The sequence below is a fragment of the Silurus meridionalis genome, chromosome 29, assembly GCF_014805685.1.
Source record: "Silurus meridionalis isolate SWU-2019-XX chromosome 29, ASM1480568v1, whole genome shotgun sequence".
NCBI lineage: Eukaryota > Metazoa > Chordata > Actinopteri > Siluriformes > Siluridae > Silurus > Silurus meridionalis.
Genome location: NC_060912.1, coordinates 5,576,100 through 5,600,553, shown reverse-complemented (window position 1 = coordinate 5,600,553; position 24,454 = coordinate 5,576,100). Strand labels below are relative to the sequence as shown.

Genomic DNA, 24,454 nt, shown 5'->3' with positions numbered 1-24,454 from the left:
GGTGCAAAAGTCCAACCCCCGGCCGTATTGTTTTCAGAACAATGGGCAGTTCGCCATCGAGATGTCGTTCTCACCTGCATGAAGGGTGTATTTTCTCCAGTACAGAGAACCACTTTTCTGGGCATGGTGTGGGACTCGGCCAGGTTGCGGGCACAGTTGTCTACCGCCCGGGTCGAAGTCATCCTGACTGCAGTCAGCAGGGTAAGAGGAGGCCAGCCACTCACTGTGAAGCAGTTTCAGAGGCCGCTGGGTCTCATGGTGGAAGCGTCCAGTGTAATTGCACTCGACCTCCTCCAAATGAGACCTCTCCAGTGGTGGCTCCCGGGCAGGGGATTTTCCCCCAGAGGGAATCCGTATCTTACCATCAAGGTCTTGCGGCGTGCCCTTCGAGCCTTGGATGTGTGGAAGGACCCGACATTTCTGTCCCAAGGCCCCATCTTAGGGACTCCTTGTCATTGCGTAATGCTTACGACGAACACTTCCCTCACGGAGTGGGGAGCGGTCATGAGTGGCCACTCAGCCCAAGGTCTGTGGAGCAACCCACATCTCTCGTGGGACATAAATTGCCTGGAGGTGATGGCGGTGTTTTCAGGATTAAAACACTGCCTCCCGGACCTAAGGGGCCACCATGTGTTGGTCCGCTTGGACAATACAGCGGTGGTCTCATACGTCAACCACCAGGGGGGTCTCCGGTCTCGCCCCTTGTACAAGCTGGTGCGAGAGGTCCTTCTGTGTTCCCTGGACAAACTCCTCTCACTGAGAGCCATTTACATCCTGGGACGGTTGAGTGTCAGTGCAGACGCCATTTCAAGGCAATGGCCGAGGCCTGGGGAATGGCGACTTCACCTCGAGGTAGTGGAGCAGGTATGGCAGAGGTTTTACAGAACCCAGGTGGATATGTTTGTGACACGGGGACTTCGCATTGTACCCTCTGGTTCTCTCTCTTTCACCCAGCCCGTTAGGGCTGGATGCCATGGTACAGTCGTGGCTGAGGCTACGCCTGTACGCCTTTCCCCTGATCACGCTGCTCTCGGGAGTTCTGAAAAGAGAGTTCACTGGGAAGGAGTCTGTCTTCTCCATTTAGCAACTTGATGCCTGGGGAAGCCATGGTTTGTGGACCTGGTGTCCCTACTCTAGGGCCCTCCGTGGGAAATTCCTCCCAGGAGGGATCTCCTCTCGCAGGCGGGCGGAACCCTGGTTTACCCCCGCCAGGAGTTGTGAAAGTTATGGCTGTGGCCCCGAGGCACAGTTCATAGCAGCTGGTCTCTCTACTGAGGTAGTAGAGACCCTACTCCATTCAAGAGCTCCCTCCACAAGGAGGTCGACGCCGCATGGTGGCGGCTGTTCACGCCGGTTGGTTCAGTTCTGGAGTTCTTACAGGAGGAGTTTGCCACAAGGTTAAACCCTTCAACCCTGAAGGATTACGTGAATTTTATATATAAAAACAAAATTAAGAATAATCTTACACTAATGATTCATTGTTTGATTAAAAGTGCAACTGCACATAATACATTTTCACCATCAATGTATCTAGTAAGTATAGTATTAATTCCAAAGCTTGGAAAAGACAAGTTGCAGAGGTTGTCTTATCATCCGATTTCTCTTATTCCTTTTAAATCAAAGATTATAAGTAAAACTTTAGCTAATAGTGTCTAATCACGCCACACTGGCCAGACCCTGCCAATGTGTGAGGGACTTGGCACCTACACGCAGGACAGAGGAGCCCGGAGTTGCTCTTAGGTCAAGACCATAACCCAAACAAGGCCAGCGGGGTGGACCAGCCCGCAGCGTCGCAATGTCCTGGAGTGACACTCCAGCAGACCAAGTCGTAGAGGCCGCCACACTCCGGTGGAGTGAGCCCTGACCCGAGCGGAGCAGGGAGACCAGAGGACTCGTAAGCCAACACGATAGCATCCACCTGCTTAACGCCTGCTTATTAGCCGGGTAACCTTTCCTATTAGGGCCATAGCAGGCGAACAGCTGCCCCGACTTCTTCCATAGACTCGTCGGTTCTGTCGGCCCTGGTCCGGGGCTATGAACGGAGGAGGGCAAAATGCCTGTAACACGACAGGTCATGTGGGAGCCGTAGGCACCTTAGGTACGTACCCAGGTCTCGTGTATAGAAACACTCTGGCCATGCCAGGGGAAAATTCCAGGCAGGACGGGGCCACGGACAGAGCCTGCAGATCCCCGATCCTCTTCAGGGAGGAAATCACCAAGAGGAAGGCGGTCTTGACCGACAGGTACCTAAGGGCCACTTCGGCCAAATGCTCGAAGGGGGGCTCGGATTGAGCCGTCAACATAACTGCCAAGTCCCAGACAGGCACTCTGGGTCATGTCCTGGGCCTCAGCCTCCGGGAGCCACGGAGGAAACGTGTCACCAGAGGGTGCCTACCCATCGACTGCCCCGCAGGTGGGGTAATATATGCCACGATGGCGGACACAAGTTACAATTCTAATAAGAAAATGTGGATTTTAAAGTGAAGGAAATATTTTAATGATGCCAAAAGAAAATGGAATGCAGTTGAAATTATACAATGGGGAAAATACCTTATTTTAATAAATGTACATGCACATAATGATAATTACATTAAAATGAAATATTTTCTGGATTGTTCCAGGACCGATTTCATGTATTTATATATACAATCCCATTTCTGTTTTGCCAACTTTTTTTTTACTTATGCTCTATTGCATGTCATTCCGTTCTATTTCCAGATGTCACACCAAGTACCTTTCTAGCTGTCTCCCTTACCACTTCTAACAGTAGTTGCCCATTCATCCAGCATCTCTTCAGCACCATGAGCCCCTGTCTGGAATGTCTAGGATTCGGCGCTCTCACTGCCGTGGCCAGGGTTTGATTCCCGGTCAGGGAATTAAATCCTTTTATGCTTATTTGAATCAGGCTCCCCTTGTGGAAACAAGAATAAACAATTCAAACCAGCGACCTAAGGATGGCTACTGTAAAACTGTAGCGGACCCCATCCTTATGCCCTTTAGGGGGGTGCTAACCAAAATATAAAACTCTAATAAACCGAGTAATAAAGCTGATGAACCGTGCGATGATGCATACACACAAACGTAATCCGTGAGCGTAATGCCTTGCGCGCTAACGCTCTTCAAAATAAGAGTCCCGCATTTGAACAAAAAAGGAAACAATATAAAATAACTTAAACAATTTAGAACCTGCCAAAAATTATTTAAGAAATTAAATTAAATAAAGAAATATTCAGATATGTCTGCTACAACAACCTCTAAAGTCCTCCGCTCTACCAACTGAGCTATCGAAGGTGGAGCGCAGGCTGATTTGTGGAATGAGCTAGCAAATGGGAATGTTACAAGAGTTTATTCTAAATAGGCTATTGCAGCATTTGGCACAAAGTGTTTTATAGCAACCCGTGTCAATAGTGACCATATACATTGTCATTGTCTAGGCACCAATGGGCATAAGAGTCATTGCCCTCAGTCCGCATAGATAATGCGATAATGACTGCGACCAGCCGCTAGAGGATTATCTAGTTCATCAGCTCCCTGTTGATCTAGTTGCTAGGATTCGGCGCTCTCACCGCCGCAGCTCGGGTTCGATTCCCGGTCAGGGAATTAAATCCTTTTATGCTCATTTGAATCAGGCTCCCATTGTGGAAAAAAGAATAAACTAACATTAGAATAAAGGAAAAAGTCTCCTTTGAGCCGGATTCGAACCAGCGACCTAAGGATGGCTACTGTAGAAGCTCTACAGTCCTCCGCTGTACCAACTGAGCTATCGAAGGTGGAGCGCAGGCTGATTTGTGGGAATGAGCTAGCAAATGGGAATGTTACAAGAGTTTATTCTAATTAGGCTTTTGCAGCATTTGGCACAAAGTGTTTAAAAGCAACCCATGTCAGTAGTAACCATATACATTGTCATTGTCTAGGCACCAATGGGCATAAGAGTCATTGCCCTCAGTCCACATAGATAATGTGGTAATGACTGCGACCAGCCGCTAGAGGATTATCAAGCTCAGCAGCTCCCTGGTGGTCTAGTGGCTAGGATTCGCGCTTTCACTGCCGCGGCCGGGTTCGATTCCCGGTCAGGAATTAAACTTTTATGCTCATTTGAATCAGGCTCCCATTGTGGAAAAAGAATAAACTAACATTAGAATAAAGGAAAAGTCTCCTTTGAGCCGGATTCAACCAGCGACCTAAGGATGGCTACTGTAGAAGCTCTACAGTCCTCCGCTGTACCAACTGAGCTATCGAAGGTGGAGCGCAGGCTGATTTGTGGGAATGAGCTAGCAAATGGGAATGTTACAAGAGTTTATTCTAATTAGGCTTTTGCAGCATTTGGCACAAAGTGTTTAAAAGCAACCCATGTCAGTAGTAACCATATACATTGTCATTGTCTAGGCACCAATGGGCATAAGATTCATTGCCCTCAGTCCACATAGATAATGTGGTAATGACTGCGACCAGCCGCTAGAGGATTATCCCGTTCAGCAACTCCCTGGTGGTCTAGTGGCTAGGATTCGGCGCTTTCACTGCCGCGGCCCGGGTTCGATTCCCGGTCAGGGAATTAAATCCTTTTATGCTTATTTGAATCAGGCTCCCATTGTGGAAACAAGAACAAACTAACAATAGAATAAAGAGAAAAATTCTCCTTCGAGCCGGATTCGAACCAGCGACCTAAGGATGGATACTGTACAACCTCTACAGTCCTCCAGCCTAACAACTGAGCTATCGAAGGTGGAGCGCAGGCTGATTTGTGGGAATGAGCTAGCAAATGGGAATGTTACAAGAGTTTATTCTAATTAGGCTATTGCAGCATTTGGCACAAAGTGTTTAAAAGCAACCCGTGTCAATAATACGCATATACATTGTCATTGTCTAGGCACCAATGGGCATAATAGTCATTGCCCTCAGTCCGCATAGATAATGCGGTAATGACTGCGACCAGCCGCTAGAGGATTATCACGTTGAGCAGCTCCTTGGTGGTCTAGTGGCTAGGATTCGAGCGCTCACCGCTGCTGCCTGGGTTCGATTCGGTCAGAATTAAATCCTTTTATGCTTATTTGAATCAGGCTCCCATTGTGGAAACAAGAATAAACTCACATTAGAATAAAGGAAAAATTCTCCTTCGAGCAGGATTCAAACCAGCGACCTAAGGATGGCTACTGTACAACCTCTACAGTCCTCCGCTCTACCAAATGAGCTATCGAAGGTGGAGCGCAGGCTGATTTGTGGGAATTAGCTAGCAAATGGGAATGTTACAAGAGTTTATTCTAATTAGGCTATTGCAGCATTTGGCACAAAGTGTTTAAAAGCAACCCGTGTCAATAGTGACCATATACATTGTCATTGTCTAGGCACCAATGGGCATAAGAGTCATTACCCTCAGTCCGCATAGATAATGCGATAATGACTGCAACCAGCCGCTAGAGGCTTCGCAAGTTCATCAGCTCCCTGGGGGTCTAGTGGCTAAGATTCGGCGCTCTCGCCGCCGCGGCCCAGGTTCGATTCCCGGTCAGGGAATTAAATCCTTTTATGCTCATTTGAATCAGGCTCCCATTGTGGAAAAAAGAATAAACTAACATTAGAATAAAGGAAAAATTCTCCTTCGAGCCGGAGTCGAACCAGCAACCTAAGGATGGCTACTGTACAACCTCTACAGTCCTCGAGCCTAACAACTGAGCTATCGAAGGTGGAGCGCAGGATAATTTGTGGGAATGAGCTAGCAAATGGGAATGTTACAAGAGTTTATTCTAATTAGGCTATTGCAGCATTTGGCACAAAGTGTTTAAAAGCAACCTGTGTCAATAGTAACCATATACATTGTCATTGTCTAGGCACCAATGGGCATAATAGTCATTGCCCTCAGTCTGCATAGATAATGCGGTAATGACTGCGACCAGCCGCTAGAGGATTCTCACATTCAGCAGCTCCCTGGTGGTCTAGTGGCTAGGATTCGGTGCTCTCACCGCCGCGGCCTGGGTTCGATTCCTGGTCAGAGAATAAAATCCTTTTATGCTCATTTAAATCAAGGCTCCCATTGTGGAAACAAGAATAAACTAACATTAGAATAAAGGAAAAATTATCCTTCAAGCCGGATTCAAACCAGCTACCTAAGGATGGTTACTGTACAAGCTTTACAGTCCTCCGCTTTACCAACTGAGCTATCGAAGGTGGAGCACAGGCTGATTTGTGCGAATGAGCTAGCAAATGGGAATGTTACAAGCGTTTATTCTAATTAGGCTATTGCAGCAATTTGCCCAAAGTGTTTACAAGAAACCCGTGTCAATAGTGACCATATACATTGTCATTGTCTAGGCACCAATGGCATAAGAGTCATTGCCCTCAGTCCGCATAGATAATGCGGTAATGACCTCGACCAGCCGCTAGAGGATTATCAGGTTCATCAGCTCCTTGGGGGTCTAGTGGCTAGGATTCGGAGCGCTCACCGCTGCTGCCTGGGTTCGGTTCCCGGTCAGGGAATTAAATCCTTTTATGCTCATTTGAATCAGGCTCCCATTGTGGAAAAAAGAATAAACTAACATTAGAATAAAGACAAAACTTTCCTTCGAGCCGGATTCAACCAGCGACCTAAGGATGGCTACTGTACAACCTCTACAGTCCTCCACTCTACCAACTGAGCTATCGAAGGTGGAGCGGAGGTTGATTTGTGCGAATGAGCTAGCAAATGGGAATGTTACAAGAGTTTATTCTAATTAGGCTATTGCAGCAATTGGCACAAAGTGTTTACAAGAAACCCGTGTCAATAGTGACCATATACATTGTCATTGTCTAGGCACCAATGGGCATAAGAGTCATTGCCCTCAGTCCGCATAGATAATGTGGTAATGACCTCGACCAGCCGCTAGAGGATTATCAAGTTCATCATCTCCTTGGTGGTCTAGTGGCTAGGATTCGAGCGCTCACCGCTGCTGCCCGGGTTCGATTCCCGGTCAGGGAATTAAATCATTTTATGCTTATTTGAATCAGGCTCCCATTGTGGAAACAAGAATAAACTAACATTAGAATAAAGGAAAAATTCTCCTTCGTGCCAGATTCGAACCAGCAACCTAAGGATGGCTACTGTACAACCTCTACAGTCCTCCGCCCTACCAACTGAGCTATCGAAGGAGGAGCGCAGGCTGATTTGTGGGAATGCGCTAGCAAATGAGAATATTACAAGAGTTTATTATAATTAGGCTATTGCAGCATTTGGCACAAAGTGTTTTATAGCAACCCGTGTCAATAGTGACCATATACATTGTCATTGTCTAGGCACCAATGGGCATAAGAGTCATTGCCCTCAGTCCGCATAGATAATGCGGTAATGACCTCGACCAGCCGCTAGAGGATTAACAAGTTCATCAGCTCCTTGGTGGTCTAGTGGCTAGGATTCGCGCTCTCACCGCTGCCCAGGTTCGATTCGGTCAGGGAATTAAATCCTTTATGCTCATTTGAATCAGGCTCCCATTGTGGAAAAAGAATAAACTAACATTAGAATAAAGGAAAAATTCTCCTTCGAGCCGGAGTCGAACCAGCAACCTAAGGATGGCTACTGTACAACCTCTACAGTCCTCGAGCCTAACAACTGAGCTATCGAAGGTGGAGCGCAGGATAATTTGTGGGAATGAGCTAGCAAATGGGAATGTTACAAGAGTTTATTCTAATTAGGCTATTGCAGCATTTGGCACAAAGTGTTTAAAAGCAACCTGTGTCAATAGTAACCATATACATTGTCATTGTCTAGGCACCAATGGGCATAATAGTCATTGCCCTCAGTCTGCATAGATAATGCGGTAATGACTCGACCAGCCGCTAGAGGATTCTCACATTCAGCAGCTCCTGGTGGTCTAGTGGCTAGGATTCGAGCGCTCACCGCTGCTGCCTGGGTTCGATTCCTGGTCAGAGAATAAAATCCTTTATGCTCATTTAAATCAAGGCTCCCATTGTGGAAACAAGAATAAACTAACATTAGAATAAAGGAAAAATTATCCTTCAAGCCGGATTCAAACCAGCTACCTAAGGATGGTTACTGTACAAGCTTTACAGTCCTCCGCTCTACCAACTGAGCTATCGAAGGTGGAGCACAGGCTGATTTGTGCGAATGAGCTAGCAAATGGGAATGTTACAAGCGTTTATTCTAATTAGGCTATTGCAGCAATTTGCCCAAAGTGTTTACAAGAAACCCGTGTCAATAGTGACCATATACATTGTCATTGTCTAGGCACCAATGGCATAAGAGTCATTGCCCTCAGTCCGCATAGATAATGCGGTAATGACCTCGACCAGCCGCTAGAGGATTATCAGGTTCATCAGCTCCTTGGGGGTCTAGTGGCTAGGATTCGAGCGCTCACCGCTGCTGCCTGGGTTCGGTTCCCGGTCAGGAATTAAATCCTTTATGCTCATTTGAATCAGGCTCCCATTGTGGAAAAAAGAATAAACTAACATTAGAATAAAGACAAAACTTTCCTTCGAGCCGGATTCGAACCAGCGACCTAAGGATGGCTACTGTACAACCTCTACAGTCCTCCACTCTACCAACTGAGCTATCGAAGGTGGAGCGGAGGTTGATTTGTGCGAATGAGCTAGCAAATGGGAATGTTACAAGAGTTTATTCTAATTAGGCTATTGCAGCAATTGGCACAAAGTGTTTACAAGAAACCCGTGTCAATAGTGACCATATACATTGTCATTGTCTAGGCACCAATGGGCATAAGAGTCATTGCCCTCAGTCCGCATAGATAATGTGGTAATGACCTCGACCAGCCGCTAGAGGATTATCAAGTTCATCATCTCCTTGGTGGTCTAGTGGCTAGGATTCGGCGCTCTCACCGCCGCGGCCCGGGTTCGATTCCCGGTCAGGGAATTAAATCATTTTATGCTTATTTGAATCAGGCTCCCATTGTGGAAACAAGAATAAACTAACATTAGAATAAAGGAAAAATTCTCCTTCGTGCCAGATTCGAACCAGCAACCTAAGGATGGCTACTGTACAACCTCTACAGTCCTCCGCCCTACCAACTGAGCTATCGAAGGAGGAGCGCAGGCTGATTTGTGGGAATGCGCTAGCAAATGAGAATATTACAAGAGTTTATTATAATTAGGCTATTGCAGCATTTGGCACAAAGTGTTTTATAGCAACCCGTGTCAATAGTGACCATATACATTGTCATTGTCTAGGCACCAATGGGCATAAGAGTCATTGCCCTCAGTCCGCATAGATAATGCGGTAATGACCTCGACCAGCCGCTAGAGGATTAACAAGTTCATCAGCTCCTTGGTGGTCTAGTGGCTAGGATTCGGCGCTCTCACCGCCGGGGCCTAGGTTCGATTCCCGGTCAGAGAATTAAATCCTTTTATGCTCATTTAAATCAAGGCTCCCATTATGGAAACAAGAATAAACTAACATTAGAATAAAGGAAAAATTCCCCTTCGAGCAGGATTCGAACCAGCGACCTAAGGATAGCTACTGTACAACCTCTACAGTCCACCGCTCTACCAAATGAGCTATCGAAGGTGGAGTGCAGGCTGATTTGTGGGAATGAGCTAGCAAATGTGAATGTTACAAGAGTTTATTTTAATTAGGCTATTGCAGCATTTGGCACAAAGTGTTTACAAGTAACCCGTGTCAATAGTGACCATATACATTGTCATTGTCTAGGCACCAATGGGCATAAGATTCATTGCCCTCAGTCCGCATAGATAATGCGGTAATGACCTCGACCAGCCGCTAGAGGATTTTCAAGTTCTTCATTTCCTTGGTGGTCTAGTGGCTAGGATTCGGCGCTCTCACCGCCGCGGCCCGGGTTCGATTCCCGGTCAGGGAATTAAATCATTTTATGCTTATTTGAATCAGGCTCCCATTGTGGAAACAAGAATAAACTAACATTAGAATAGAGGAAAAATTCTCCTTCGAGCCGGACTCAAACCAGTGACCTAAGGATGGCTACTGTACAAGCTCTACAGTCCTCCGCTCTACCAACTGAGCTATCGAAGGTGGAGCGCAGGCTGATTTGTGGGAATTAGCTAGCAAATGGGAATGTTGTGTAGAGCCCTGTTAAATTAGGGTCTAATAATTATTTGGTTTTTATTTTCTTTTACACTACAGAGTTCAAACTTGTTCATTTAAAAAAAAAAAATATATATATATATAACTAAGGAAAAAAACTGTTATAAAAATTGTTGTTTAAAGAATAAGTTGTTTTCTGACTGACCTCTGAGGTCAGAGGTGAGAGGCGGGGGAGGAAGTGAAGTGTGAGAGAGGACACGAGGAGTCCGGGGAAAAAAAGAGGGGTGCGCTAATCGTTCGGTGCAGGTGTAAAGTCTGACTACTGGGTTGTGGACTATATACAGGAACACTGAACAGAGAAAAGACTGTTTAGAAACAATGTGGATGAACTCTATGTAGAGAGTGTGAGTTTAAGAGTGACGGGACTCAGGTGCACGCGTTAATGTGAAGGACAAACCTGACGCAGTTATCTTAATCACAGGACTACGTTAGCTTCACGTGAGTCGAACATTTTGCAAAGTCATAAAGTTTGACTGTTCAAACGTGTGGAACGATTTGCAACGCGAATGGTCATGCAGTGAGTGAACAACGGAGACGGTGAAGGCCGCGCGACTTTTCCGGAGAGACCGAGGACACGTGGTGGCCTATGCTGCATCTCTGCCATGTTCAAATCATCGGATGTATGAGTCGTACAGTGCGTGTTCGTGGATAAACACAAGGGAAAACTGAATCGAGTGAACGGATAATCCAAGTGTGTGTGTGTACAAGTTTCACTGTTCCATTGGATTTCGTGAGTACTAGCAACTGCACACATTTTCACATGAGCTCCAACGTAGCGCGCCAACCAGAGACTTAAATCCCAGCTGGGTACTATTTCTTTTGTGGGGTTTTCTTTTCTTTTGTCTTCTTTACATTTGTTTGTGTTAATAAATGTTTGTCCATACAATATATTCTCAAGTTATTTCTGAATGATATGTCTGTTATTTCTGAATGAAGAGAATGTCTAAAAGAAACACTGAAGTCTGAAGCCCGAGGTTAATAACAGTATTTTGGGGTTACTTTGGTAGCAAACAGATTACACCAAGTAAATTTAGATGTGCCTCTCACGTGTAAAATTACCTATACCTTAGACATAATTTGAGCCAGTGAATCAGTGAGAGGGCTACATTTGTGGGGGCTCGTCCGGGATTTCAGATCACTGTGTTTTTTTTCTTCTTTCTTGGTATATTATTTGAAGGGCAAAACCTATAAAGTCATTGTTTGTTTGATGCATGTCATTTTCTTTTGTTGAATAAGTGGGCAAGACAGTGAAGGTTGAGCAGTTATTATTCATTTAAGTTTACCTAAAGATACAGATGAGCAATATGGATGTAAATAAGGTCATCGCGTGGTGTAGTGAAAAAAATGTTCAGCTTGAAAACACCCTCATTTTGAGCAATGTACCTTTGGATTGTGAAGATATGATGGTGTACAATGTGCTTGATACAGTCGAAGGTATGGGTAAATGTAAAGTGCGTGGGCGTCATCCTGATCCGACTGAGCAGCAGCATTTTGTTTTGATAGAAACTGCTAGGAAGGTTTCTGAGATACCTCTCCTGCTGAAATTGGAGGATCTGATGTAGGTACTTGGTATACCCAGATTGTAAATGTCACAACTCAGACACCTGAACAAAATAGGGGGGATGAGTTTCATACTAAACTGTTTTCTTTTCTAGAGAAAGAGGGTAAATCTTTAGCTGATGTTCAGAGTATGGTTTCTCCTTCACTTAGCCTGAGCACTGAGCTTGTTGGTGCCATTAACTCTTTGGTTCAGAAGTGTAATGTGGCTACGCCTGCTGAGGGCCCAAGCTATAGGAAACTGCGTACGTTTTCCGGGATAACACCTACACCCAGTGGTGAGGATGAGTATGAAGCATGGGCTGAACAGACCACTCACATTCTTGAAGAGTGGCAGTGTTCTGACAACATTAAGAAACAACGACTTGTTGAGTGTCTAAGGGGTCCTGCAGCCGATATAGTGAGATTTGAAAAGATGACAAATCCAACAGCTTCCTCCGGTGATTATCTCAGTGCATTAGAGACAGCCTTTGGTACCACGGAAAGTGCTGCAGATCTAATGGTGAGGTTTAGGAGTACTTTTCAGAATGAGGGTGAAAAACTCTCAGCATACATATTGAGGTTGGATAAATAGCTGCACAGTGTTTTACGCAAAAGAGGCATTAAACTCTCTGAAATGAATCAGCTTCGTATGCAGCAGATAATCAGAGGAGCACTTCCAACTGACATGGTAGCTTTACGGTTCAGGATGACACACAAGCTATGTGACCCACTTTCTTTCACGGATCTTTTGAAAGAGGTCAGAGAAGAAGAGAATATGATGCACAGCAGGAACTCAGTTCAGGTCAATGTGGCTTTGTCTGCTGCCTCCTCTGTCAAGAGTGAGACCTCGGTTAAAGCAAATCCTACTGAGTCTGAGATTGAGAGACTAAAGAAGGAAGTTAGGGGGTTAAAGAGTGAGATGTCTCGGTTATTGACTGCAACAACTGAAACTGTAACTCATGGTTCTTCTGAAAACCATAGCTCAGCAACTGTTGAGAGACGATCAACAAACAGAGCAGGGGGTAGCACAAACTATTTCTGCTATAGGTGTGGCGAAGACGGGCACTTAAAGCGGAATTGCGTGAATGAGGAAAATTTGAGAAAAGTAAATGAACGCTTCATTAAACTCAAACGCCAGACGGGAAACTTCCCCGGGGCTCGGTAGAGGAACGGACTGATGCTCCGGTAAGAAAATTTCCAACAAGTGCAAGCAAGTAAAAATTGGAAAGGCTGTTCTCCCAGCAGGGCTAGTTGGTCCTAGCTCTATCCTTCCCATTCAGATAGAAGGAATTTATGCCAAAGCCTTGCTTGACAGTGGGTCGCAAGTCACTCTGCTATACAGATCCTTTTATAACAAGTATCTTAAGCACCTGCCCTTAACGCCAATTGAGAATTTGGAAATATGGGGTCTAAGTTCCCAGCAGTATCCATATGACGGCTGTGTGTCGCTAAGGCTTGAATTTCCAGGGTCTGTAGCTGGAGTGGTTGAGACCATTGATGCGCTTGTGTTGGTTTGTCCTGATCCGACTGTGAGAGGTGAAGTGAATATTTTGGTGGGAACAAACACCTCTGTGGTGAAAAGACTCGTTGAGGCATGTAAAAAGAAGATGGGGAATGATTTTCTTCATACCTTGACAGTGCATCCTGAAATCAAAGATGCATACGAACGGGTCGTTGCTGGTGCTGATGATAAAGTTGACAACAGTCAAGGTACTGTGTGGTTTCCGGGGTTTAAGCCTGTGAAAATCTGTCCAGGTGAAAGTAGGCGAATTAGAGGAATCTTAAGATACCCAGGAGAGCTTTCTGCTAAAACATTCTTGGTGGATCAGCCCGAAGAGTTCTGTTTTCCAGAAGAGCTACTGGTAAGAGCAGAAGTGCAACCTGCTACAGCTGCACACTCTAAAAGACTTGGGGTCACAGTCAGAAACGTCTCCAGTCGCCTGTCACTTTGAAACGAGGTATGCGCATTGCCCATGTGTTTCCAGTTGATGTTGTACACTCTGTTTCTTCATCTAAAGGAAGTAGCGCTGAAAAAGAATTGACTCTGGACTCTTTTGAATTTGGTGATTCTCCAGTACCTGAGGAGTGGAAAAGAAAGCTGGCTAAAGAGATGCTAAAAAGGAAAGATGTTTTCTCCTGTAGTGAGTTCGATGTAGGTTGTTGAAAAGCACCCAACATAACATTAGGGTTAACGATGATAGACCTTTTCGTGAAAGATCAAGACGACTTGCTCCAGCTGACATTGAAGATGTCAGACAACACTTGGAGAAGTTAAAGGAAGCTGGTATTATCTCCGAGTCCCGCAGTCCTTATGCCTCGCCGATTGTGGTAGTGAGGAAAAGAACGGGCAGGTAAGGATGTGCGTGGACTACAGAACCCTGAATCGTCGCACCATCCCAGACCAATACACAGTCCCCAGAATTGAAGATGCTCTAGCCTGTCTGAATGGAAGTCAGTGGTTCAGTGTATTAGATCTCAGAAGTGGATACTATCAGATTCCACTGTGTGAAGCTGACAAAGAAAAGACAGCTTTTATCTGTCCAGTGGGGTTCTATCAATTTCAAAGGATGCCTCAGGGCATTTCTGGGGCTCCTGCGACCTTTCAAAGGGTCATGGAAAAGACGGTTGGTGATATGAACCTGTTGGAAGTGTTGGTATATTTGGATGACATCATTATTTTTGGAAGGACTCTGGAGGAACATGAGCAACGGCTCCTCAAAGTGCTTGACTGTTTGCAAGGTGAAGGACTCAAATTGTTGTTAGACAAGTGCATCTTCTGTCAGCCTTCTGTTACTTACGTTGGTCACATTGTCTCTCAGGAAGGTGTGTCAACTGATCCTCTAAGATAGAAGCAGTAAAGTCCTGGCCCAGACCGCAGAATGTTTCTGAACTTCGCTCTTTCTTAGGGTTCAGCGGTTATTACAGAAGGTTTGTAAAGGACTATTCTAAAGTATCTCACCCCTTGAACCAGTTGCTGCAGGGTTGTTTGCCAAACAAAAACCTGAAAAAGACCAGAATTGAAAATCCTGAAAAGGTATTTTACAAAGCATCAGACCCCTTTGGAACTAGGTGGAATGAAAGTTGTGAAACTGCGTTCAAGGAGTTGAAGGAAAGGCTTACCCAAGCTCCTGTGTTGGCGTTCGCAGATCCCAAGCTACCGTATGTGTTACATGTAGACGCATGTTGCGAAGGTTTGGGAGGGGTGTTGTATCAAGATCAGGGTCAGGGACTGCGTCCTGTAGCATTTATCAGCAGAAGCCTTACACCTTCAGAAAAGAACTATCCTGTGCACAAACTTGAATTTTTGGCTCTAAAATGGGCTGTGGTAGACAAACTACATGACTATCTCTATGGGGCAAAGTTTGAGGTACAGACTGATAATAATCCGTTAACATATGTGTTGACCACTGCTAAACTAGACGCTGCAGGGCATAGGTGGTTGGCAGCTTTGTCATCATATGATTTCAGTCTGAAATATAGGCCTGGGAACCAAAACATAGATGCTGATGCTTTATCCGCCTTCACCCCAGAAAGGAAGAAGAGAATAGATGGGCAAACCTATCATCTTCTGGTGCTAAAGCCTTGTGCAACTTTCAAATGTTGGGTAATTCTGGTAAATTTGGGAACTGTAGCAGGGTTATTACTTTCTTGGGTGGGTCTCCAAAATCTGTCCCTGTAGCTTACTGTAATCCAGCTACCTTAGACCTTGCTCTTACTCCTAAAATGAGTTCCTCTGATCTGTCATGTGTTCAGCAGGATGATCCTTGTTTTGGTGAAGTGTGGAGGGCTTTTAAGGAAGGAGATCCAAGCAGGGTTAATAAGGGCATCCATAAGGACCTTCCCCTTGTCATGAGAGAGTGGGAAAGGTTAGAGATGGAGGATGGGGTGATGTTTCATTGCACACAAGTTCCAAATAAACCCAGACGAAAACAGTTGCTACTGCCGCAGAAATTTCAAGTGACCGTTCTCAAGTCATTGCATGATGACTCTGGGCACTTAGGGTTTGATAAAACCTATGGGTTCATTAGAGAGGTTTTATTGGCCTCGGATGAAGACCGACGTGGAGCGGTATTGTCAGACATGTGCTCGGTGTGTCCAGAGGAAGACACTGCCTAAAACAGTTGCACCATTATCACATATGACTAGCAGTGGCCCAATGGACTTAGTGTGTATGGATTTTCTATCTATTGAACCTGACTCCAGTAACACCTGTAATGTTCTTGTCATCACTGATCATTACACCAGATACGCGCAGGCTTTTCCCACCAAGGACCAGAAGGCGTCCACTGTAGCTAAAGTATTGTGGGAGAAGTATTTTATGCACTATGGACTGCCGAGACGCATGCACTCAGATCAAGGGAGAGATTTTGAGAGTCGGCTCATACATGAGTTGTTGAATATGTTGGGGGTTCAGAAGTCCAGAACGACTCCATATCATCCCCAGGGGGACCCGCAACCAGAGCGGTTTAATCGAACGCTGCTGGACATGTTGGGGACCCTAGATCCAAAACAAAAGCAACATTGGAGCCGACATTGCCCATCTTGTGCACGTTTATAACTGCAGCCAGAATGAAGCCACAGGGTTCTCTCCATACTTCCTAATGTTTGGACGGGAAGCCAGATTGCCTATTGATCTAAATTTTGGTGTTTCTAGCGATGGTACCTCTACTAAGTCTTACCTGCGGTATGTTAAGAACATGCAGAGAGAATTAAAGGCTGCCTTTCAACTGGCTGAGGCCGCTGCTGAAAAAAAGAATGATGGTAATAAGAGGAGGTATGACCAGAGAATTCACTACTCACATCTCACTCCAGGTGATCGAGTTCTAATAAGGAATTTGGGCCTGCAAGGGAAGCATAAATTGGCAGATAGATGGGGTTCTGTGCCATACATTGTCCAAAGTCAGATGCCAAACTTACCTGTGTTTCGGTTGAAGCCTGAATTCGGTGATGGGCCGGTCAAGATTCTCCATCGTAATCATCTTCTTCCTATTGGTCAAAAACTGAGACAGCAGCCTACGGCTGATGATGTTCTGGAGCCCAAGAGAAGGGTTTTGAGAAACCGAAGGCAAACAGAGCAAAATACGAACTTGAGACCTGAGGCTGGTAGTGCAATTAAGATACAGGAAGAGCAAACCACAGATATTCAGAGTTCTGATTCAGATAGCGATGACTATGTTTATGAAACTCCGATTTATATGCCTGAAGAACCTTCTCTGTTTCCTGAGAAAGAACTTTTTCAGACAGATGTTGATGTTCATGATAGTGTTGAGCTTTCTGATGATATGGTTGAAGTTGCTGATGCATCTAGAGAGTCTGATCTAGGTCCTTTACCTGAGAAACCTACTGATGATTTGCAGAATGTAGTTAAAGTTCCAGATATCTGTAATGATGTTGATGTACAAGAGCTCTCAGAGGAGCAAGTGAGTGTAACAAATCCAGAGGTTACTATTGAAGTGGATGAAAAGAATAGAAGGCCGCAGAGGATAAGAACAGTTCCTAAGCGTTTTACTTATGATACTTTTGGGGAGCCAAAGTTTGAACCTAACCTTGCTCAAGTAAAAGCTTCAAGTCCTGTTAGATACTGTTCTACTGTATTTTTGTGGATGAATATGCCTTCATGTAGAAATTCCTGTCCGGTTAGACAAACTGTACTATCTTAAATGTGGTCATTACCTGTGCAGATGGTTCTCTAGTGACAGTGTCTTATTTTATGTATGTGTTTCTTTTTGAAAATGTTACGATGAATGTATGCTGATGTCACAGTGTGTTACTTTAGTAATGTGACGTAACTTTTGTTTCGCTATTCTTTCCCTCGTTATGAGGACATAACGAATTGTGGTGGGGAGAGTGTAGAGCCCTGTTAAATTAGGGTCTAATAATTATTTGGTTTTTATTTTCTTTTACACTACAGAGTTCAAACTTGTTCATTTAAAAAAATATATATATATATAACTAAGGAAAAAACTGTTATAAAATTGTTGTTTAAAGAATAAGGTGTTTTCTGACTGACCTCTGAGGTCAGAGGTGAGAGGGGGGGGAGGAAGTGAAGTGTGAGAGAGAAGGACGACACGAGGAGTCCGGGGAAAAAAAGAGGGGTGCGCTAATCGTTCGGTGCAGGTGTAAAGTCTGACTACTGGGTTGTGGACTATATACAGGAACACTGAACAGAGAAAAGACTGTTTAGAAACAATGTGGATGAACTCTATGTAGAGAGTGTGAGTTTAAGAGTGACGGGACTCAGGTGCACGCGTTAATGTGAAGGACAAACCTGACGCAGTTATCTTAATCACAGGACTACGTTAGCTTCACGTGAGTCGAACATTTTGCAAAGTCATAAAGTTTGACTGTTCAAACGTGTGGAACGATTTGCAACGCGAATGGTCATGCAGTGAGTGAACAACGGAGACGGTGAAGGCCGCGCGACTTTTCCGGAGAGACCGAGGACACGTGGTGGCCTATGCTGCATCTCTGCCATGTTCAAATCATCGGATGTATGAGTCGTACAGTGCGTGTTCGTGGATAAACACAAGGGAAAACTGAATCGAGTGAACGGATAATCCAAGTGTGTGTGTCGTGTACAAGTTTCACTGTTCCATTGGATTTCGTGAGTACTAGCAACTGCACACATTTTCACATGAGCTCCAACGTAGCGCCAACCAGAGACTTAAATCCCAGCTGGGTACTATTTCTTTTGTGGGGGTTTCTTTTCTTTTGTCTTCTTTACATTTGTTTGTGTTAATAAATGTTTGTCCATACAATATATTCTCAAGTTATTTCTGAATGATATGTCTGTTATTTCTGAATGAAGAGAATGTCTAAAAGAAACACTGAAGTCTGAAGCCGAGGTTAATAACAGTATTTTGGGGTTACTTTGGTAGCAAACAGATTACACCAAGTAAATTTAGATGTGCCTCTCACGTGTAAAATTACCTATACCTTAGACATAATTTGAGCCAGTGAATCAGTGAGAGGGCTACATTTACAAGAGTTTATTCTAATTAGGCTATTGCAGCATTTGGCACAAAGGGTTAAAAAGCAACCCATGTCAATAGTGACCATATACCTTGTCATTGTCTAGGCACCAATGGGCATAAGAGTCATTGCCCTCAGTCCGCATAGATAATGTGATAATGACTGCACCCAGCCGCTAGAGGATTATCAGGTTCATCAGCTCCTTGGGGGTCTAGTGGCTAGGATTCGGTGCTCTCACCGCTGCGGCCCATGTTCGATTCCCGGTCAGGGAATTAAATCCTTTTATGCTTATTTGAATCAGGCTCCCATTGTGGAAAGAAGAATAAACTCACATTAGAATAAAGGAAAACTTCTCCTTCAAGCAGGATTCGAACCAGCAACCTAAGGATGGCTACTGTACAACCTCTACAGTCCTCCGCTCTACCAAATGAGCTATCGAAGGTGGAGCGCAGGCTGATTTGTGGGAATGAGCTAGCAAATGGGAATGTTACAAGAGTTTATTTTAATTAGGCTATTGCAGCATTTGGCACAAAGTGTTTTATAGCAACCCGTGTCAATAGTGACCATATACATTGTCATTGTCTAGGCACCAATGGGCATAAGAGTCATTGCCCTCAGTCTGCATAGATAATGCGATAATGACTGGGACCACCCGCTAGAGGATTCTCAAGTTCATCAGCTCCCTGGTGGTCTAGTGGCTAGGATTCGGCGCTCTCACCGCCGCGGCCCGGGTTCGATTCCTGGTCAGGAAATTAAATCCTTTTATGCTCATTTGAATCAGGGTCCCATTGTGGAAACAAGAATAAACTAACATTAGAATAAAGGAAAAATTTCCTTCAAGCAGGATTCGAACCAGCAACCTAAGGATGGCTACTGTACAACCTCTACAGTCCTCCGCTCTACCAAATGAGCTATCGAAGGTGGAGCGCAGGCTGATTTGTGGGAATGAGCTAGCAAATGGGAATGTTACAAGAGTTTATTTTAATTAGGCTATTGCAGCATTTGGCACAAAGTGTTTTATAGCAACCCGTGTCAATAGTGACCATATACATTGTCATTGTCTAGGCACCAATGGGCATAAGAGTCATTGCCCTCAGTCTGCATAGATAATGCGATAATGACTGGGACCACCCGCTAGAGGATTCTCAAGTTCATCAGCTCCCTGGTGGTCTAGTGGCTAGGATTCGGCGCTCTCACCGCCGCGGCCGGGTTCGATTCCTGGTCAGGAAATTAAACTTTTATGCTCATTTGAATCAGGGTCCCATTGTGGAAACAAGAATAAACTAACATTAGAATAAAGGAAAAAATTTCCTTCGAGCCGGATTCGAACCAGCGACCTAAGGATGGCTACTGTACAACCTCTACAGTCCTCCGCTCTACCAACTGAGCTATCGAAGGTGGAGCGCAGGCTGATTTGTGTGAATGAGCTAGCAAATGGGAATGTTACAAGAGTTTATTCTAATTTGGCTATTGCAGCAATTGGCACAAAGTGTTTACAAGAAACCCGTGTCAATAGTGACCATATACATTGTCATTGTCTAGGCACCAATGGGCATAAGAGTCATTGCCCTCAGTCCGCATAGATAATGCGGTAATGACCTCGACCAGCCGCTAGAGGATTATCAAGCTCATCAGCTCCTTGGTGGTCTAGTGGCTAGGATTCGGCGCTCTCACCGCCGCGGCCTGGGTTCGATTCCCGGTCAGGGAATTAAATCCTTTTATGCTCATTTAAATCAAGGCTCCCATTGTGGAAACAAGAATAAACTAACATTAGAATAAAGGAAAAATTCTCCTTCGAGCCGGATTCGAACCAGCTACCGAAGGATGATTACTGTACAAGCCTTACATTCCTCCACTTTACCAACTGAGCTATCGAAGGTGGAGCGCAGGCTGATATGTGGGAATGAGCTAGCAAATGGGAATGTTACAAGAGTTTATTCTAATTAGGCTATTGCAGCAATTGGCACAAAGTGTTTACAAGTAACCCGTGTCCATAGTGACCATATACATTGTCATTGTCTAGGCACCAATGGGCATAAGAGTCATTGCCCTCAGTCCGCATAGATAATGCGGTAATGACTGCGACCAGCCGCTAGAGGCTTATCACCTTCAGTAGCTCCCTGGTGGTCTAGTGGCTAGGATTCGGTGCTCTCACCGCCGCGGCCCGGGTTCGATTCCTGGTCAGAGAATTAAATCCTTTTATGCTCATTTAAATCAAGGCTCCCATTGTGGAAACAAGAATAAACTAACATTAGAATAAAGGAAAAATTCTCCTTCGAGCCGGATTCGAACCAGCGACCTAAGGATGGCTACTGTACAAGCTCTACAGTCCTCCGCTCTACCAACTGAGCTATCGAAGGTGGAGCGCAGGCTGATTTGTGGGAATTAGCTAGCAAATGGGAATGTTGTAAAAGTTTATTCTAATTAGGCTATTGCAGCATTTGGCACAAAGTGTTTACAAGTAACCCGTGTCAATAGTGACCATATACATTGTCATTGTCTAGGCACCAATGGGCATAAGAGTCATTGCCCTCAGTCCGCATAGATAATGCGGTAATGACCTCGACCAGCCGCTAGAGGATTGTCACGTTCAGCAGCTCCCTGGTGGTCTAGTGGCTAGGATTCGGTGCTCTCACCGCCGTGGCCGGGGTTCGATTCCCGGTCAGGGAATTAAATCTTTTTATGCTTATTTGAATCAGGCTCCCATTGTGGAAAGAAGAATAAACTCACATTAGAATAAAGGAAAAATTCTCCTTCGAGCAGGATTCGAACCAGCGACCTAAGGATGGCTACTGTACAACCTCTACAGTCCTCCGCTCTACCAAATGAGCTATCGAAGGTGGAGCGCAGGCTGAATTGTGGGAATGAGCTAGCAAATGTGAATGTTATAAGAGTTTATTTTAATTAGGCTATTGCAGCATTTGGCACAAAGTGTTTTATAGCAACCCGTGTCAATAGTGACCATATACATTGTCATTGTCTAGGCACCAATGGGCATAAGAGTCATTGCCCTCAGTCCGCATCGATAATGCGATAATGACTGGGACCAGCCGCTAGAGGATTCTCAAGTTCATCAGCTCCTTGGTGGTCTAGGGGCTAGGATTCGGCGCTCTCACCGCCGCGGGGGCCGGGTTCGATTCCCGGTCAGGGAATTAAATCATTTTATGCTTATTTGAATCAGGCTCCCATTGTGGAAACAGGAATAAACTAATATTAGAATAAAGGAAAAATTCTCCTTCGAGCCGGATTCGAACCAGCGACCTAAGGATGGCTACTGTACAACCTCTACAGTCCTCCGCTCTACCAACTGAGCTATCGAAGATGGAACGCAGGCTGATTTGTGGGAATTAGCTAGCAAATGGGAATGTTACTAGAGTTTATTCTAATTTGGCTATTGCAGCATTTGGCACAAAGTGTTTAAAAGCAACCCGTGTCAATAGTGACCATATACATTGTCATTGTCTAGGCACCAATGGGCATAAGAGTCATTGCCCTCAGTCCGCATAGATAATGCGGTAATGACTGCAACCAGCCGCTAGAGGATTATCAGGTTCATCAGCTCCTTGGGGGTCTAGTGGCTAGGATTCGGAGCTCTCACCTCCGCTGCCTGGGTTCGGTTCCCGGTCAGGGAATTAAATCCTTTTATGCTCATTTGAATCAGGCTCCCATTGTGGAAACAAGATTAAAGTAACATTAGAATAAAGGAAAAATTCTCCTTCAAGCCAGCGACCTAAGGATGGCTACTGTACAACCTCTACAGTCCTCCGCTCTACCAACTGAGCTATCGAAGGTGGAGCGCAGGCTGATTTGTGGGAATTAGCTAGCAAATGGGAATGTTACAAGAGTTTATTCTAATTTGGCTATTGCAGCATTTGGCACAAAGTGTTTAAAAGCAACCCGTGTCAATAGTGACCATATACATTGTCATTGTCTAGGCACCAATGGGCATAAGAGTCATTGCCCTCAGTCCGCATAGATAATGCGGTAATGACTGCAACCAGCCGCTAGAGGATTATCAGGTTCATCAGCTCCTTGGGGGTCTAGTGGCTAGGATTCGGAGCTCTCACCTCCGCTGCCTGGGTTCGGTTCGGTCAGGAATTAAATCCTTTTATGCTCATTTGAATCAGGCTCCCTTTGTGAAAACAAGAATAAAATAACATTAGAATAGAGGAAAAATTCTCCTTCGAGCCGGACTCAAACCAGTGACCTAAGGATGGCTACTGTACAAGCTCTACAGTCCTCCGCTCTACCAACTGAGCTATCGAAGGTGGAGCGCAGGCTGATTTGTGGGAATTAGCTAGCAAATGGGAATGTTACAAGAGTTTATTCTAATTAGGCTATTGCAGCATTTGGCACAAAGTGTTTAAAAGCAACCCGTGTCAATAGTGACCATATACATTGTCATTGTCTAGGCACCAATGGGCATAAGAGTCATTGCCCTCAGTCCGCATAGATAATGTGATAATGACTGCACCCAGCCGCTAGAGGATTATCAGGTTCATCAGCTCCCTGGGGGTCTAGTGGCAAGGGTTCAGAGCTCTCACCGCCGCGGCCCGGGTTCGATTCCCCGTCAGGGAATTAAATCCTTTTATGCTCATTTGAATCAGGCTCCCACTGTGGAAAAAAGAATAAACTAACATTAGAATAAAGAAAAAATTTTCCTTCGAGCCGGATTCGAACCAGCGACCTAAGGATGGCTACTGTACAACCTCTACAGTCCTCCGCTCTACCAACTGAGCTATCGAAGGTGGAGCGGAGGTTGATTTGTGCGAATGAGCTAGCAAATGGGAATGTTACAAGAGTTTATTCTAATTAGGCTATTGCAGCAATTGGCACAAAGTGTTTAAAAGCAACCCGTGTCAATAGTGACCATATACATTGTCATTGTCTAGGCACCAATGGGCATAAGAGTCATTGCCCTCAGTCCGCATAGATAATGCGGTAATGACCTCGAGCAGCCGCTAGAGGATTATCAAGCTCATCAGCTCCTTGGTGGTCTAGTGGCTAGGATTCGGCCCTCTCACCGCCGCGGCCTGGGTTCGATTCCCGGTCAGAGAATTAAATCCTTTTATGCTCATTTAAATCAAGGCTCCCATTGTGGAAACAAGAATAAACTAACATTAGAATAAAGGAAAAATTCTCCTTCGAGCCGGATTCGAACCAGCTACCGAAGGATGATTACCGTACAAGCCTTACATTCCTCCGCTTTACCAACTGAGCTATCGAAGGTGGAGCGCAGGCTGATATGTGGGAATGAGCTAGCAAATGGGAATGTTAACAAGCGTTTATTCTAATTAGGCTATTGCAGCAATTGGCACAAAGTGTTTAAGAGCAACCCGTGACAATAGTGACCATATACATGTAATATAGTAAATTTCTGTCAAAGCAGTAAATCCATAAACAGTGTTCGACGCCATGAGGTTTGTAGTCTCTTTTCTGAATAATTTCTCTTGCCAAACTTTGCAACATTGTCTGCCATTCTTCTCAGAAGATTATTTTAAATACACTAAAGATGAAACTGCCACAATTCACATCATAAACTTTTAATTTTAAATACAAGTCTACTAACCATGTTTTGTTGTGTTTTTGTACTTCTTTCTTAGCAGCTTTTGACACACATTAAAACCAGTGACAGTCACAGAGAGAAGATCTGCAAAATCTTTAGCTATTTTACTGACATCTTGTAGAGAAAAAGTGTATCTGGCCATAGATATTTTCTGCTGACTCTGAAATTCACTCTAAACGCTCTTGGAAGTAATGAGCTCATCTGCTAGAAGGGCTGTAGGTTCCGTGACTAGGCACCAATTGGCATAAGAGTCATTGCCCTCAGTCCGCATAGATAATGCGGTAATGACTGTGGGCAGCCGCTAGAGGATTATGAAGTTCAGC

The 24,454-nt window shown here is 44.9% G+C and overlaps 20 non-coding genes across 20 annotated transcripts; 1 reads left to right on the top strand and 19 right to left on the bottom strand.

Annotated features, from left to right (window-relative positions):
- Positions 1-3,681: 3,681 nt before the first annotated feature.
- trnay-gua lies at positions 3,682-3,770 on the bottom strand. The gene is given in 2 exon segments: positions 3,682-3,717; positions 3,734-3,770. It is a non-coding gene; the product is annotated as a tRNA-Tyr (tRNA).
- A 710-nt stretch (positions 3,771-4,480) lies between these two features.
- trnae-uuc lies at positions 4,481-4,552 on the top strand. Its single transcript has one exon. It is a non-coding gene; the product is annotated as a tRNA-Glu (tRNA).
- A 557-nt stretch (positions 4,553-5,109) lies between these two features.
- trnay-gua lies at positions 5,110-5,198 on the bottom strand. The gene is given in 2 exon segments: positions 5,110-5,145; positions 5,162-5,198. It is a non-coding gene; the product is annotated as a tRNA-Tyr (tRNA).
- An 872-nt stretch (positions 5,199-6,070) lies between these two features.
- On the bottom strand, positions 6,071-6,159 carry trnay-gua. Its single transcript is given in 2 exon segments — positions 6,071-6,106; positions 6,123-6,159. It is a non-coding gene; the product is annotated as a tRNA-Tyr (tRNA).
- A 390-nt stretch (positions 6,160-6,549) lies between these two features.
- Positions 6,550-6,637, bottom strand: trnay-gua. The gene is given in 2 exon segments: positions 6,550-6,584; positions 6,601-6,637. It is a non-coding gene; the product is annotated as a tRNA-Tyr (tRNA).
- Positions 6,638-7,027: 390 nt separating this feature from the next.
- Positions 7,028-7,116, bottom strand: trnay-gua. Its single transcript is given in 2 exon segments — positions 7,028-7,063; positions 7,080-7,116. It is a non-coding gene; the product is annotated as a tRNA-Tyr (tRNA).
- Positions 7,117-7,976: 860 nt separating this feature from the next.
- trnay-gua lies at positions 7,977-8,065 on the bottom strand. The gene is given in 2 exon segments: positions 7,977-8,012; positions 8,029-8,065. It is a non-coding gene; the product is annotated as a tRNA-Tyr (tRNA).
- Positions 8,066-8,452: 387 nt separating this feature from the next.
- On the bottom strand, positions 8,453-8,541 carry trnay-gua. Its single transcript is given in 2 exon segments — positions 8,453-8,488; positions 8,505-8,541. It is a non-coding gene; the product is annotated as a tRNA-Tyr (tRNA).
- A 391-nt stretch (positions 8,542-8,932) lies between these two features.
- On the bottom strand, positions 8,933-9,021 carry trnay-gua. The gene is given in 2 exon segments: positions 8,933-8,968; positions 8,985-9,021. It is a non-coding gene; the product is annotated as a tRNA-Tyr (tRNA).
- Positions 9,022-9,413: 392 nt separating this feature from the next.
- Positions 9,414-9,502, bottom strand: trnay-gua. The gene is given in 2 exon segments: positions 9,414-9,449; positions 9,466-9,502. It is a non-coding gene; the product is annotated as a tRNA-Tyr (tRNA).
- A 391-nt stretch (positions 9,503-9,893) lies between these two features.
- trnay-gua lies at positions 9,894-9,982 on the bottom strand. The gene is given in 2 exon segments: positions 9,894-9,929; positions 9,946-9,982. It is a non-coding gene; the product is annotated as a tRNA-Tyr (tRNA).
- An 8,936-nt stretch (positions 9,983-18,918) lies between these two features.
- On the bottom strand, positions 18,919-19,007 carry trnay-gua. The gene is given in 2 exon segments: positions 18,919-18,954; positions 18,971-19,007. It is a non-coding gene; the product is annotated as a tRNA-Tyr (tRNA).
- Positions 19,008-19,397: 390 nt separating this feature from the next.
- trnay-gua lies at positions 19,398-19,486 on the bottom strand. The gene is given in 2 exon segments: positions 19,398-19,433; positions 19,450-19,486. It is a non-coding gene; the product is annotated as a tRNA-Tyr (tRNA).
- A 388-nt stretch (positions 19,487-19,874) lies between these two features.
- Positions 19,875-19,963, bottom strand: trnay-gua. The gene is given in 2 exon segments: positions 19,875-19,910; positions 19,927-19,963. It is a non-coding gene; the product is annotated as a tRNA-Tyr (tRNA).
- An 873-nt stretch (positions 19,964-20,836) lies between these two features.
- On the bottom strand, positions 20,837-20,925 carry trnay-gua. Its single transcript is given in 2 exon segments — positions 20,837-20,872; positions 20,889-20,925. It is a non-coding gene; the product is annotated as a tRNA-Tyr (tRNA).
- Positions 20,926-21,316: 391 nt separating this feature from the next.
- Positions 21,317-21,405, bottom strand: trnay-gua. The gene is given in 2 exon segments: positions 21,317-21,352; positions 21,369-21,405. It is a non-coding gene; the product is annotated as a tRNA-Tyr (tRNA).
- A 393-nt stretch (positions 21,406-21,798) lies between these two features.
- On the bottom strand, positions 21,799-21,887 carry trnay-gua. Its single transcript is given in 2 exon segments — positions 21,799-21,834; positions 21,851-21,887. It is a non-coding gene; the product is annotated as a tRNA-Tyr (tRNA).
- An 857-nt stretch (positions 21,888-22,744) lies between these two features.
- trnay-gua lies at positions 22,745-22,833 on the bottom strand. The gene is given in 2 exon segments: positions 22,745-22,780; positions 22,797-22,833. It is a non-coding gene; the product is annotated as a tRNA-Tyr (tRNA).
- A 391-nt stretch (positions 22,834-23,224) lies between these two features.
- Positions 23,225-23,313, bottom strand: trnay-gua. Its single transcript is given in 2 exon segments — positions 23,225-23,260; positions 23,277-23,313. It is a non-coding gene; the product is annotated as a tRNA-Tyr (tRNA).
- Positions 23,314-23,705: 392 nt separating this feature from the next.
- trnay-gua lies at positions 23,706-23,794 on the bottom strand. The gene is given in 2 exon segments: positions 23,706-23,741; positions 23,758-23,794. It is a non-coding gene; the product is annotated as a tRNA-Tyr (tRNA).
- Positions 23,795-24,454: the final 660 nt, after the last annotated feature.